Source organism: Rhagoletis zephyria, unplaced genomic scaffold (genome assembly GCF_001687245.7).
Source record: "Rhagoletis zephyria isolate East Lansing unplaced genomic scaffold, Rhagoletis_zephyria_1.1 Rzeph_scaffold_00230, whole genome shotgun sequence".
NCBI classification, from domain to species: Eukaryota; Metazoa; Arthropoda; class Insecta; order Diptera; family Tephritidae; genus Rhagoletis; species Rhagoletis zephyria.
This window is the reverse complement of record NW_016157314.1, coordinates 341,837-355,184: the sequence shown is the minus strand read 5'-3', so window position 1 is coordinate 355,184 and position 13,348 is coordinate 341,837. Positions and strand designations below refer to the sequence as shown.

General features: G+C 38.0%; 1 pseudogene; it reads right to left on the bottom strand.

The window, feature by feature from the left end:
• Positions 1-8,776: 8,776 nt before the first annotated feature.
• Positions 8,777-13,348, bottom strand: part of LOC108358271 (uncharacterized) — a 35,186-nt pseudogene continuing 30,614 nt past the window's right edge.

The following is a 13,348-nucleotide window of genomic DNA, read 5'->3' as shown; positions in this document are numbered from 1 at the left end:
TAGCGATGCTTCTGAAAAGGCATACGCGGCGATAGTTTTTCTAAGGGTTCAGACTGAGGATAAAGTTTTCGTCAACCTACTTATGGCAAAAACAAGGGTAGCGCGGGTCAAAACAATATCTTTGCCCCGATTGGAGTTGTGTGGTGCAGTGTTACTGGCCGAAACAATTGAAACTGTCGTTGAAAACCTTAGCCTTGCTCATTTGAAGGTGAATTTGTGGACGGATTCAACGATAGTTTTAGCTTGGATTCGAAAACCTCCGTGTTCGTGGTCAACATTTGTTGCCCACTGGATCACAAAGCTAGTAGACAAGGTAGGAAACAAAAATTGGCGCCACGTGGATTCGGCCTCAAACCCAGCGGATCTAGCCAGCAGAGGACTCTCGGCGAGTGACCTAGTCAACAACTCCTTGTGGTGGCAGGGTCCTTCTTGGTTACAAGAAGACTATTCGAGATGGCCAGCACAAGAATCGGACTATGACACAACCGAGTTGCATGTTCATACGACAACAAAAGTTAACGAATTTCACGACATTCTCGATCGATTTTCTGATTTGTCACGGGCTTTGAGAGTTATAACTTATATTATGAGATTCTATCAAAGAATAAATCCCAAAACGAAATCTTCCTTTAAAGCGGAGTCTCGTTCAATTTCGGCCAACGAAATTAAAACAACGACCCAACGCTTAATAAGAATTTGTCAAAAACAATATTACAGCGAAGCATATATAAGGTTAAAATCTGGAAAATCCATCGACGGAAAAAGTTAAATCCTGCCTCTTAACCCGTTGGTTGTAGGTTGTCCCGTCTCTTTGTCCAGTTTATCCATAAAATTTCCGTACACGGAGAAAACCAGCTGATGCTGCGACTCATCCGATCGTAGTATTGGATTCCCGGGGTGAAAAACTTGATACGGTCCGTCATACATGACTGCAAGGTCTGCACGATCCACAAGAAACGGTCGCAAACTCAACTTATGGGAATCCTTCCCAAAGAACGCACAACCTTTTCCCGTGCATTCACAAACACAGGGGTGGATTTCGCGGGCCCGTTCGACATCAAGTCCTACCGGGGCAGAGGATGTCGCATGTCAAAAGGCTACGTGTGTCTTTTCGTCTGCTTCTCGACGAAAGCCATTCACCTTGAAGCTACCAGCGACCTTAGCACCGCGTCCTTTCTAGCCGCTTTCGCAAGATTTGTTGCTAGACGAGGATGTCCAAAAAATATTTACTCCGACAATGGTACTAACTTTGTCGGAGCCTCACGATCTTTACGAGCGGAATTTAAAGCATTTTTAGCTGAGGCACGCAATAGCACCCTCACTAAATACAGCCATCAAACCTTAGAGTGACATTTCATACCCGCTGCGGCCCCTCACATGGGCGGTTTGTGGGAAGCTGGGGTGAAAAGTTTCAAAACCCACTTTAAAAAGGTTGCGTCCGACCACAAATATACTTTTGAAGAGTTCAGCACACTCTTATGCCGTATTGAGTCTTGTCTCAACTCACGACCACTAAGTGGAAACATCCACAAAGCAACTTAAAGCTAGGAGACCTTGTCGTCGTTAAAGAGGAAAACCTGTCACCAAACGAATGGAGATTGGGAAGAATAGTCAAGCTACACCCAGGTTCCGACAACCGAGTAAGAGTAGTCGACATCGAAACAGCTAAGGGAGAAATCAGAAGGCCAATTGCAAAATTGGTCCCACTAACGCCCTACAATGAGAACAGCACAACCTCGCAGTAAACTTCTTACCTACTCTTCATTCCAATTCACAAAAGAAACCCATCTATTCCACTTCTCTTCACCCTGCATCATCCCAAATCTCAAAGCGCATGTTTAAACATGCGTACCTACCGGAAGTTCTTTCGTTATAGCATAAGCATCATTACAAACGACAATTATATCAGTGAGATATATTAACACAAAAAAAGTTGATGGTTCTTACCCAGGAGCCATGGGTCGATCTGGTAACACGGAACCGACCATCTGAGATTTTTAACAGGTGATCAAAGTCATACGTTCAAAATTTATAGAGATGGCGAAATTGGTTCTAATTTTCTTAGTCCAAATTCACTGATTAGAACTGCAATGTTTAAGAAGAGAGGAAATATGTACGCCCGTAATATATGTATGTATATATAGGTAGTATATGTATAGGTGGAGTATTTTCATATTTTCCTCGTAGTTATGCTTGTGTATATAAACTAAACTCCTGCGCAATTCCATTTAAACGGCCTAACAAGACATCCGATCGCCGCGCAAATACTTTCCCTCCCTTACTCTCATCGTTCGGGTCAAGTGTGAGTAAGCATAAACCAGTTTCTGCAAGCGTATGTAAACTACCGATCAATAGCAAGACGCGTAAAGTATTTACTTTGCCTTCCGCAACTACTGCGAGTAAAAGGTATTTGACAGTAGAGTACTCTACTGGTAGTACTTTAATCGTCGCCAAGATCATTATGCAGAATATTTGGTTAGAAGGAACAGGTTGGGACGAAACCGTATCTCCAAATACCTGGGATCGTTGGCAAGCATTACGCATACCAAGATGGGTATATTTCACGCAAACCGATAATGTGGAAATACATGGCTTTAGCGATGCTTCTGAAAAGGCATACGCGGCGATAGTTTTTCTAAGGGTTCAGACTGAGGATAAAGTTTTCGTCAACCTACTTATGGCAAAAACAAGGGTAGCGCGGGTCAAAACAATATCTTTGCCCCGATTGGAGTTGTGTGGTGCAGTGTTACTGGCCGAAACAATTGAAACTGTCGTTGAAAACCTTAGCCTTGCTCATTTGAAGGTGAATTTGTGGACGGATTCAACGATAGTTTTAGCTTGGATTCGAAAACCTCCGTGTTCGTGGTCAACATTTGTTGCCCACTGGATCACAAAGCTAGTAGACAAGGTAGGAAACAAAAATTGGCGCCACGTGGATTCGGCCTCAAACCCAGCGGATCTAGCCAGCAGAGGACTCTCGGCGAGTGACCTAGTCAACAACTCCTTGTGGTGGCAGGGTCCTTCTTGGTTACAAGAAGACTATTCGAGATGGCCAGCACAAGAATCGGACTATGACACAACCGAGTTGCATGTTCATACGACAACAAAAGTTAACGAATTTCACGACATTCTCGATCGATTTTCTGATTTGTCACGGGCTTTGAGAGTTATAACTTATATTATGAGATTCTATCAAAGAATAAATCCCAAAACGAAATCTTCCTTTAAAGCGGAGTCTCGTTCAATTTCGGCCAACGAAATTAAAACAACGACCCAACGCTTAATAACAATTTGTCAAAAACAATATTACAGCGAAGAATATATAAGGTTAAAATCTGGAAAATCCATCGACGGAAAAATTGAAATCCTGCCTCTTAACCCGTTCATCGACAAAGTTGAGATTCTGAGGGCTCGTGGTCGTTTGAGCGCATCTTGCGATCTGTCCTACAATGAACGTCATCCTATCATTCTTCCGTATGGTTGTAGGTTGTCCCGTCTCTTTGTCCAGTTTATNTTCGGCCAACGAAATTAAAACAACGACCCAACGCTTAATAAGAATTTGTCAAAAACAATATTACAGCGAAGCATATATAAGGTTAAAATCTGGAAAATCCATCGACGGAAAAAGTTAAATCCTGCCTCTTAACCCGTTGGTTGTAGGTTGTCCCGTCTCTTTGTCCAGTTTATCCATAAAATTTCCGTACACGGAGAAAACCAGCTGATGCTGCGACTCATCCGATCGTAGTATTGGATTCCCGGGGTGAAAAACTTGATACGGTCCGTCATACATGACTGCAAGGTCTGCACGATCCACAAGAAACGGTCGCAAACTCAACTTATGGGAATCCTTTTCCCGTGCATTCACAAACACAGGGGTGGATTTCGCGGGCCCGTTCGACATCAAGTCCTACCGGGGCAGAGGATGTCGCATGTCAAAAGGCTACGTGTGTCTTTTCGTCTGCTTCTCGACGAAAGCCATTCACCTTGAAGCTACCAGCGACCTTAGCACCGCGTCCTTTCTAGCCGCTTTCGCAAGATTTGTTGCTAGACGAGGATGTCCAAAAAATGTTGACTCTGACAATGGTACTAACTTTGTCGGAGCCTCACGATCTTTACGAGCGGAATTTAAAGCATTTTTAGCTGAGCCACGCAATAGCACCCTCAGTAAATATAGCCATCAAACCTGAGAGTGACATTTCATACCCGCTGCAGCCCCTCACATGGGCGGTTTGTGAGAAGCTGGAGTGAAAAGTTTCAAAACCCACTTTAAAAAGGTTGCGTCCGACCACAAATATACTTTTGAAGAGTTCAGCACACTCTTATGCCGTATTGAGTCTTGTCTCAACTCACGACCACTAAGTGGAAACATCCACAAAGCAACTTAAAGCTAGGAGACCTTGTCGTCGTTAAAGAGGAAAACCTGTCACCAAACGAATGGAGATTGGGAAGAATAGTCAAGCTACACCCAGGTTCCGACAACCGAGTAAGAGTAGTCGACATCGAAACAGCTAAGGGAGAAATCAGAAGGCCAATTGCAAAATTGGTCCTACTTCCGCCCTACAACGAAAATAGCACCACCTCGCAGTAAACTTCCTACCTACTCTGTATTCCACTTCACAAAACCCACCTATTCCACTTCTTACTCCCTACGCAATCCCACATCTCAAATGTCAATGGCGTTTCAGNACAATTATATCAGTGAGATATATTAACACAAAAAAAGTTGATGGTTCTTACCCAGGAGCCATGGGTCGATCTGGTAACACGGAACCGACCATCTGAGATATTTTAACAGGTGATCAAAGTCATACGTTCAAAATTTATAGAGATGGCGAAATTGGTTCTAATTTTCTTAGTCCAAATTCACTGATTAGAACTGCAATGTTTAAGAAGAGAGGAAATATGTACGCCCGTAATATATGTATGTATATATAGGTAGTATATGTATAGGTGGAGTATTTTCATATTTTCCTCGTAGTTATGCTTGTGTATATAAACTAAACTCCTGCGCAATTCCATTTAAACGGCCTAACAAGACATCCGATCGCCGCGCAAATACTTTCCCTCCCTTACTCTCATCGTTCGGGTCAAGTGTGAGTAAGCATAAACCAGTTTCTGCAAGCGTATGTAAACTACCGATCAATAGCAAGACGCGTAAAGTATTTACTTTGCCTTCCGCAACTACTGCGAGTAAAAGGTATTTGACAGTAGAGTACTCTACTGGTAGTACTTGAGTATTTTCTAAGAAAACATACTTTGGTGGTATCTGAATAAAACTAAGGACAGGAATGTATTCGAGCGATGAAGAGAGCGACGAGAAAACGTACTTTCAACTAACCCAGCAAAACCAGCGTGACCGAAACTCCAACACAAACGCAAATTTTATGGTGTTACTAACACACCTGTAATAATTTTTGATTGGAGCGCCATCTATTGTTTTTTCGTGCGAGCTATCTTTCACATATGAGTAAATAGTCACGCTAATCTTTTCAAATATGAGCAAGCAGGCAAACTATTTGGTTTGAAAAATCACACGTACACAAAACTTCTGAGAGCATTTTTGATTCACTATTAAGAATGTGATAGCAAAACGTGCAGAACTTAGCGGGCACGCGTGACGGTCACGTCACTAGGAAAGTGACCGTCACTGTTCTTGCTGGGAAAATGCTGATATACATACCTAAGTACATATGTATGTATGTGCATAGATACATATGTGCATAGATACATATGTGCATAGATACATATATAATAATAATAATAGATTGGCGCTTACACATATGTTAGTGTTTGGCCGAGCTTCTCCTCCGATTTGTGGCGTGCGCCTTGATGTTGTCACACAAAGCGGAGGGACCTACAGTTTTACGCCGACTCCGAACGGCGATTGTATTTTTATGAGAAGCTGTTTTTCATGGCAGAAATACACTCGGAGGTTTGCCATTGCCTGCCGAGGGACGACCGCTGTTAAGAAAAAAAACCGTTTTCTATATTTTTTTTAATGTTGCTTTGACATATATAAGTGTCCGCATATATTTTTTCTCGTCACTTGCTCTGTCGCTTCACTGCAGCAAAACCAAGTTGTGGGGAAAACCCTGACGAAATGCGTACAATTGAAACCATGGGTTTGAAGATAGCGCAAATTGATGTGAAAATTTCAATTTCATATTAAATATATTTATGTATGCATGTACATATGTACATGTGTAAAAATGTAGTTTCGATTTAAAAAAATCGGATAAAGTTTTTCTTTCGCCATATATACACCTCTAATTTTAGTATTTATTAAAAAAACTCAATGAAATTCAAAAACTACCTCTTGCATTTGGTTTTACTCAATACCGATTTGAGCTGTCGCACAGTGTTATCAAAAAAAAAAGCTATCAGTGGGTAGGTTCAGAAGGCGCAATAGTTGAGCGCAATCGTTGCTAAAAAAAAAATCAGGGATCGTTATGCGTCTTTTGAACGACTTCATACATTAGCTGTCAAATTCAACTCTCAAAGGTACACACCAACATGTTGTCTCAAATGATCAGAAAAATATTACGAGCATCTAACACGCAACTATTCAGTTGATCAGAAGTACGCAACAACGCATACAGAAGGTGCAATCGCACCAGTTACTGAGCTGTTGCGCCTTCTGAACGTGCCCAATGAAAATTCGTTTCTCTTTAAATCAAGCTATATGGCTGCGTATGTATGTACATATGTACATATTTCGAAATTTTTTTTATTTGTAAAGGCTCTCAAGAAAAACTAAAAATTCATATAAAATTACGCACAATAAATGGAAAATAAATTTGCTTCTATAAAAAATTTCTTAAATCAGTATGCAGCTCTTAAGAAAAAAATGCTCGTAGAACTCGTCGCTACCATGTCCAACTATCGAATGTGAAAATCGGCACTTTTCGAAATTTTGATTTGCCACTAATAATTTTATTTCGTATAGCAGCATTGCTTAAGCTGTTGTTTTTGACAACTTATTTGTTGGTTAATGACTGCAAATAGTTTTATAGAAAATTAGAAACGAGAAATAATACTTTCATAAAAATATAAGTACATACATAGATTTAAAAAGCTGCTTGAATACAAAAGTTTTATGAAAATGTCACATTAAACAACTGACTAAATCTACGTTATATTTTTATAAATAAGGCCGTAAACATTTCCTTACATCGTCAATTTCCATATTATATTTTTACTCCTTCAATTTCACTGTGATCAACTAGTAGGCTAACAACCAGAATTAAAATTTAATACGCAAGTACTTCCAGTACTACAAGTATACAGAGAGTAGATTTGCTACTCCCTTTTGGCAGCAGCAAATATCTCTCGTACGCGATGAGAGAAAGTAGAGTACCTACTTTGGTGGAGTAATAGCAAGTACGTCAAGTATTTACTCTCTCAACGCCAAGTAGTGCATGTATGCGGAAAAAGAGTAGCAATGTGTTGGGAGTAGAATACAATGCAAGGAGTACTTATTGAACGAAATGCGGCAAATACACTTGCGCTGGACTTTAATATAAACCAAAGTTCCCGAAATCTTAATAAAATCTTTAATCATTTCGGTAGCGATTTTTTGGTTCATCGCTCAACTTCAAAAAGAGTTATGTGCACTCGTGAAGAGATTTCTGTACGAAAAGTAAAGAGGATTCTGACGAAATTCTTCACATAGCAGCATTATTTTCATTGCTTTACCTAGTTTCTTCCGAAGTTTCGTAAAAGAAGCGAAGCGTGCACAGTTTATCCCATTTTAGAAAATTCGGCACAGAATCGGATGAGATCTTTCTTTACGAATTCCTTAAAATGTCTCTACAATTCAGACCACTCGAAAAAAAATGGTTTGCGGTGGTATGTATGCAAACGAAAATACAATAAATAACTACATAGGTGCGTATTCGCATGCTCGAGATAAAATGAGCCAGCAGCAATCTTTACACAAGAATTACTAGCATTTTTTATCATGCCATTTTTGATATAACAGCCACATTGTGGCTGCGTTTCTTTATACATTTCGGATAATCCCATTTCACTGCCGGAATAAACAGAATGCGTTTGAAATATACGTTAACATGTCATCATGAACGTTCTAACGAATAAGTAGACAAAAAAGTTTATTCCAAACGTTCAGAATGAGTAAAGAAATGCAGCCTGTATATGACCATATGTATCTACCGGTAAATTACTTATACCCAAATTCATAAAAAATAAGGAACACTTTAACCTATTTTTCATGAACAAGGCCATTAGTAAACAACGAAATATGAAAACTTAGTTTTTTTAATTAGTCACATTTATACGGCTTGCGATCGATGTGTGCCCGCTGATGATGTTGTTGTGTACTCGATTCTTTATGAGATTTGATGTGGTTAAGTAGTGGATTTTCCAAACCGTGAAGCGTTCATAGCTGCGAATCTGAAAATGTATTTATTGAGTGGTTTCCATGTAATTTAAACACATCGATCCTACGGCAGAATTCGACTCACTCGTATTGCAAACTATGTTTAACATGAAAAATTAGATTACATATTAACTTACTGCTATTATACTCAAAATACATGACCAACAGCATAACACCCATACCGGCCAAAATTACATATTTATCCTCCACAAAGCGTCGTTCTATTAACTTCATAGTGTGATTAGAAAGGCCTAATGTGTTGCCGATAGCGTGAATACGACGTTGGACGCCCTTGAGAGTGTATCGTTGGTTAGTTAAGCTGGACAGTATATTGCCTCCAGATGAAATCATTTTCATCTACATCTTGAGTAGCATTGTCTAGTTGCGTGTGATGGGGCAAAAAATAGTCTGGGTCAAGACACGTTTCTGCTGCACCTGAATGGCTTGAAAAACGAAAATGGATTCGGTCGATTTCTTGAAAGAAGAAATCGCCTTTTCTTCTTCATTTAGTTTTTTTAGAAGGAAATACATTTCTGCAACACCAATTACAAGAGCACAAAATATTCCCATAACTAGACGTAATCCGAATACAAAACCTGCAGCCACGGAAAATATTAATTGCAAAACTGTTATCATTTGACTATTTATGACTTTCACTTGATACGCTATCTTTGTAGTATCTTTGGATACATACTTAAGGCTTGAGTCTACATTTTTTGTCATGTTTTAAGTAGTCTTGATTTTGTGCGTGTTCGCGTAATCGCGGACAACGTGCCTCAAGCTCTGGGTTCCGTTCAATGATCTCATTATTTGGCAACTCCAGAGCGCAATCTTCTAAAAGATTGGGTAGAAAAACGTTTATACCTTCATCTTTACGTAATTTTGCTAACCACAAAGCGAGCCACTGTAGATCAAATAAGTATAAATATTCGGACGAGTTGACAAGTTCGATGTCATTATCTTTAGAGTAATTTATCAATTTAGGTTTTGTTTTAGATATGTCAAATTTTGCGTCATCTTTGATGTGTCGCAGGAGTTTTAAATCGATTTTGTGCAGTTTTATTGTTTCATCTGATTTAACTCCAATTTTGGAATTTCATGGTTTATCTTCAAATTTGCTATTCATGTCAAGATAGTTTAGTTTTTTATTTGCTGATATTGCACTTGTTGTACAGTTGTAGATCTTTAAATACCTAAAAGTACTAAAATTTATCGAAAAGAAAGTGTAGATTAACAAGGCTGGTACGGTCTTCTCTGAGTTTTAAATATGTTATTATTTACATTGTTTTCGATAGTAAATATCATTAACTCCTTTAGATAATTATACCCTAAGAGGCATATTCGATTATTAACAAAGAGCTGATCTAATATTTTGGAAATTTTTTACACGAACACATGTAAGCATAGAGCACGCGTAAGTGTGTGAGGCGCTTAAAGTTAAGAATGGATTCATTATTAAGCGCATGAGCCGCTAAGTCTCGATTTTCAATTTGTGCTAGTTTTTGTACACTTGAATTTTAATTTAACTATAACTTTAATATAACAGCGGCTCATTGTAGTAGCACCTGCACTGTACGTTCTTATATGTCTTTTACGCTATGTGCTTCTTATCTAAAAATTCGTATTTTACAAAACGTACACCTTGAACTGCCTGAGCAGTGGCGTTTGTTAAATGGCAAGCAAAAAGCACCCTACAAGAACAGTGACTATCATTTGACAAATCATTTGAGTGGCAAGACTGATAGAGATTTCTGTCACTGGCTGCCTACAAGTTTCTATCAAATTCTAAAGGGCAGTGTGAAAAATCTGATGTAAACATTTGTGTTCCGTCTTCCTCCGACTTATGGCATTATTTAGTTGTCTCTTTTTAACCAACGCAAAGTTTGTAAATGTGTTAGTAAGGTAAATGAGAATGTGTTAGTTTCCATCACACAATTCTTGTAGGGCAGCATATTTCTTGGTTGTACCTGCCAAGCGAAACGCATAAACACGCACGAGTAGAGTGTTAGGGCAAGAGTCATCCTGCCGGAGATTAATTTCGGATCCTTTTTAAAATCTGCAACTGCTGCAAGCGGAATTCCCCAATTAGCCACTGGCCCCCAAAAATGTGTGCTCATTAAATAATTACGAAACTCCTTGCTCCTAAGGCTGTTTACCAATCTGCCGACAACATTTTTATTAGGTGCCCGTTGTGCCATCTTTATGTTGTCTTTCTAGTCTGGTTTGATGGAATCACTTCACTGGCTGATCTGGCTGGACGTCTACGGACTTATCCCGCAACACGTTATGTAAATGACAATGTCGAAACAGCTAGCGGCAATTAAATTATTGATGTCATAGCCGTTCGCCTTTAAAATTTTTGAAATGTGTTCGGAAATCTCGGTAATACTATCCTTATTTTTGATCGATAAGCTGCAACAATTTCAGAGAAGGTCGCACTCATACTCGGGTATCAGTTATCGATACTATCTTTCGACATGCTAAAACCGAATACTGCAAATTTTATTTAGAAATGTTCAATTTAATTTGTAAATCGGAGTAAAGTTCATCAATCTCTTACGCTTTTTCCTCAGAAGAGTTCCTAATGCGTTCGTATTTGTGTTCAGAAGTCGACTTCGAAGTTCTTTACCTTCTCGTCACGTTCCTCACGAGCCTTTTTCCCACGATTGGAGTTTGTTAAGAAACTCTTCTACACCAAGTAATACATCATTTACTTCTCGATGAAGTTGTCCCAAATGTCTTGTGCTCAAAATATCAGAACGTCCAAACAAATCGTATTTAGATCGCCCCTAATTTCCGTCACTCGGAAAAGATTTTCTATTTCACACTCGCTGCGCTTCATTAAGGAAATTATCCATTTGAAAACGACCGGTTATCTGAAATGCGTAGTTGTGAGTTCAATATATCTCGTCCCAACAGTCTCAACATTTTCCTGTAATGAAATGAATGAATTGAAGAACACTAATAATTTACTAATTACTACCAAACTTACCAAGTGCCAAATCCAGAATGAAATTTTCAGTCATTCAGGAAGTTAAGCTGATGCCAGATAAAACTTTTCGGATTTGCGTGACATTTATAACTTTGCCAGCAAAGCGCAAGACGCAAATGGTATGCCAGAATGAACACTTCGGCAACACCCGCTTCATTTGTTTAAACCTCAAAATCGCTGTGAAATTAATAATACAAAAAAATTAAAAAATGTTTTTGGAGGATATTTTAGAAATGTTATTATTAGTGCTGTTAATTTATTTATTTATTTATTACGGCTCAAAGCCTAATTCAAAATACAATTTACACTATCCTATCTTATAGGTAAAGTTTTACAAAATTCATATAATTTTGCCTTAAAAACTAAGATTTCATTGCAGTTTTTAATTTCCAATGGGAGCTCGTTGTAGCCTTTTAGGCCTTTGTAGAAAATATTTTGCTTATCTATTTCTGTTCGAAACAATGGCAATTTGAAATTATGTNCAGGCCGTCAATATCTTCAAAGTGCAGACTTTTTTTAACGCTTACGTGAGTGACTTGTAATTCAGTTAGTAAAATACCTATGTATGTAGATAACTTAACCATAAATATACATTCATATGTATTCTTTAACATTTCATTTATATGCAGATACCTAGCACATGGCGACAGTAAACAAACACTTGCCACGGCATTTAAGATGGGGCGCTCCACAGTGGCAGCTATAATAAGTGAGGTATGTGATGCAATTTGGGAGGAAGTGGGGAGCATCTACTTGTCGGTTCCGAAAAAATATGAGTGGAAACGCATTGCTGCTGACTTTAATACTATGTGGAACTTTCCAAATTGTGTTGTCGCGGTAGACGGAAAGCACATAACCATTTCATGCCCCCCCAATTCCGGCTCTATGTATTATAACCAGGGAACGGATTTTTAGGACCTAAAAACCTATAAAAAAGGCAAAATAAAGTAACGAAATAAGCTGGAAAAGGCAAAATAAAATAGCGAAAAAGGCAGGAAAAGGCACTAGGTATTGCAAGAATGGCAAAAAAAGGCAAAATAAAATAGCGAAAAAGGCAGGAAAAGACAAAAAAAGGTATTGCAAAAAAGCAAAATAAGGCACTATAAAAAGACAGAAAATACGAAGAACAATCAAAAAATATATTTATTTTAGAAATGCTTATATTACAAGTAAAAAGAGAAAATCTATGAACTAGTTTCATTATATGAAAAATTTGTACTTTGAATCTTTGACTATTTTATCCTTTCGAGTTTCTAACTCATAAAACTTTAATCTGTATAGTTGTAGTAACATTNTGATGGCTTTTTACACTTTTTTCCATATAAACAAGAATTTGCTGTAGAAGAAAAAACGGATGAGCGTTTGCGAAAAAAAATCAAAAAAAATCGCCAGTTTCAATAAATTGTGCTTGTGACATTAAAAAAAAAAAATATAAAAGCCATTAGGCAGAATCAATTATTAAAACTCAATCCGATTTTAAACCGTTTAAGACTTCCAATGATTTTACTAAGATTTCATGGGCCCATAACTGCATGGCAAGACATTTTTTTTTTATTTAGACTGAAAAGTTCAAAGTTTTAACGAAAATATGTTACGTTTTTTCAAATTTTGCATAAACTTTGAAATAGTGCTATGGTTTTGGTTAAAGCATAAACCATATTAAATAAAAATAGTACAAAAAAATTTTCACTTGAAAAACATCACAAGTATTAAACAAAAATCACCATGCACACAGTTTTTATCTCCAATGTATATCGTTCTGTTAATATAGAATAACCATTGGGGCTATTCAAACGAGTTAGCGACAAATATTTTACATTTTTATTTAACTTTCATTGAGATAACATCTTGAATTACTCATATTAATGACTAAAGTCCATAGTAAACTAAACATCCACATAAAAGTCCACAGATATATATTTCTACATATGTATGAATACTTACCGTATTAAATACGC